Below are 2,382 nucleotides of genomic sequence, written 5' to 3'. Positions count from 1 at the left end.
GCTCCACTGGTGGACGCAGAGGTTTATTTTGATCCGTCCGTTCCCCATTACTCTCCCGTTAACCTTTCGTGGGTTCCTTCCGGGAGAGACTGGGTCCAGTGTGCCCACGATGTGGATCTAGCCGAGCCCTGGCGAGATTGGTGGCTTACTGACCCGGCGGTCCATCCGTACAATACTTGCTTCCGCGCTCGGAACGTGGACTTCTTGGTTTTCGCTCCGCGCGGTATGGATCCTCAGGTTGTTGACGACGCGATTGAAGAAGATTTTGATCTTGCTGAACCAGCGCCTCCTGCCTATGCCCCGGGTGCTCCAACTCGGCTGAATCGTCAAGGCATCCATATCTTCACTGGGTCTTCGATCGGTGAGCTCGGCTCAGATGGCGAGAGTGCGTCTGATGACGACTCGGCGGACGATGGGTTGGGTTCTCCTAATCTCCGAGGCGCGTCTCCGAGTATGTCTCCGTTCGGCACCCCACTCCCCAGTGGAACGGATCCTCAGCCCACTTCCGCCGCGTCGGGTCCTGAGACACCTGGTTCGGCGTCAGCTTCGTTGGCTAGCTCGGCGATGATACTTCTTGCCACGGCTGCGAATGTTGCATCTCCTTCCGCAAGTTCCCAACTGTGACGTCTGCTACGACGCCACGCCCCCAATCGTCGAGTCCGCTGAGCTCTTCCCAGTTGTCTCCGTCGGGTTCAACTCACTTGGAATCCGGATCGCCGACATTTTAGTTTTCTTCCTTTGACTGGGCGTCCCGTAGAAATCGTTCAAGACTTCATTTCGTAATTATTCAGTATATGTAGTTTCGACACAGTAGCATTCCGTCTCAACTCGGTCTGTGTCGTCCGCTGAGTTGGTGTAACTTTTGGTGCAATAGCTGTTAATCCTCATCTGCAACTTGCACCATTTGCAGACGGTTTTCGCGCTTCTTCTGTCGTAGATAGTCAAACAGGAGACCCCCACATGACAAATTCGACAGTGGTTCCCAAGTAGGCTCATCGTAGCCGACCCACTTAACTTTAAACTTCCGTTGTGATCGTGACGTACTTGTGGATAATGGTAGCTCATCGTCGAGAATTGCTTCGACTTCATACTGGTTTGTACTTGTGTCTGGTTCCCAGCTGTCTTCAGGCAGTAATTCTTCATCAAAGTCAAATCGCTGAGTCTCTTCGAGGTCGGCGATTAGCCTCGTCTTTGGTCTTCCGCCGAGTTCGGTGACTGCCTTCAGACGTGATACATGGACCACTGGGTAGAACCTATATCCACTCTTGTCGGGTAACTCCAATTCATAGGCAAATTCTTCCACCTTCTTCTTCACCCTGAATGGTCCATGCCATCGGTGGGCTAACTTCTTGGTCAGGCCTGACTTGACTCGCTCCATAAACAACCAGACTTGATCTCCTTCTTTGAACAAGGATTTAGTGGATTCATCGCCTGGTTTTGCAACTTCATCTTCGTCATCTGCTGTGTTGGGAATGGATCTTTTCTCCTTCTTGCTCCACGCTTCGTTGTGCTCTCGAGCTCGTCGTGCTTTCTCTCGCCCTTGGAACTCAGCTGCTAATTGAAGTGCCACTTCTCGTTGTCTGTTCGCTTCTCGGCGCCACTCGACTGCGTCCGCCGAGTTGACTGGGCGTCCCTGTCCACGTCGTATTGAACTCGTCATAGCCTTGAGTGTAGACTTGGCGTCCCAACGATGCACCAGATAGAAAGGGGTTTCTCGCCGAGTCGAATCTCTTGAGTTGTTGATAGCGTGTACCATCTTCTCGGCGATGTCATTCCAGTCGGCTTGAAGTGGGTCTTCTACATAGACCCGTATAGTCTGAACCATTGTCTTGACTGACCTCTCTTGTTGACCGTTAGCTTGTGGTCGGTAACTCAGCGTAGCTCTTGATCTCGACTGCATCATCTCGGAGAACTTTTGGAACACTTCACTCATAAACCTTGGATCTCGGTCGTGCCGTATCAGAGACGGAGCCCCGAACTGCCTGAAGACGCATTCCTCAAATACCTTGGCTACTTCGAGTGCTCCGGTGTCATTCATTGCCTTAGCGATAACGAACCCCGTGAAGTGGTCCTGGAACAGCAGCAGTGCAGTATTGCCCCGCTGAGCTCGAGGAAGGGGAATCACGAAATCCATTGACACGACTTGGAATGGATGGTCTGACACCACATTTCCCGGCGAATAACCTCTCAACTGTGGCTTGCTCTTACTAGTATTGCAGTCCTCGCAGGCCCTAACATGTTTCACCACGTCGGCGTAAAGACCAATCCAGTAGTAGTCGGCTTTGACTCGGTGATACGTTCTGACGATGCCTTGATGCCCTCCTTCGATCGAGTTGTGGCAGTTACGAAGTACTTCGTCGACCATGGTGACGGAATCACGAA

Source organism: Phytophthora infestans, genomic scaffold (genome assembly GCF_000142945.1).
Source record: "Phytophthora infestans T30-4 supercont1.8 genomic scaffold, whole genome shotgun sequence".
In the NCBI taxonomy this organism is placed as follows: Eukaryota; Oomycota; class Peronosporomycetes; order Peronosporales; family Peronosporaceae; genus Phytophthora; species Phytophthora infestans.
This window is presented reverse-complemented; position numbering follows the sequence as displayed.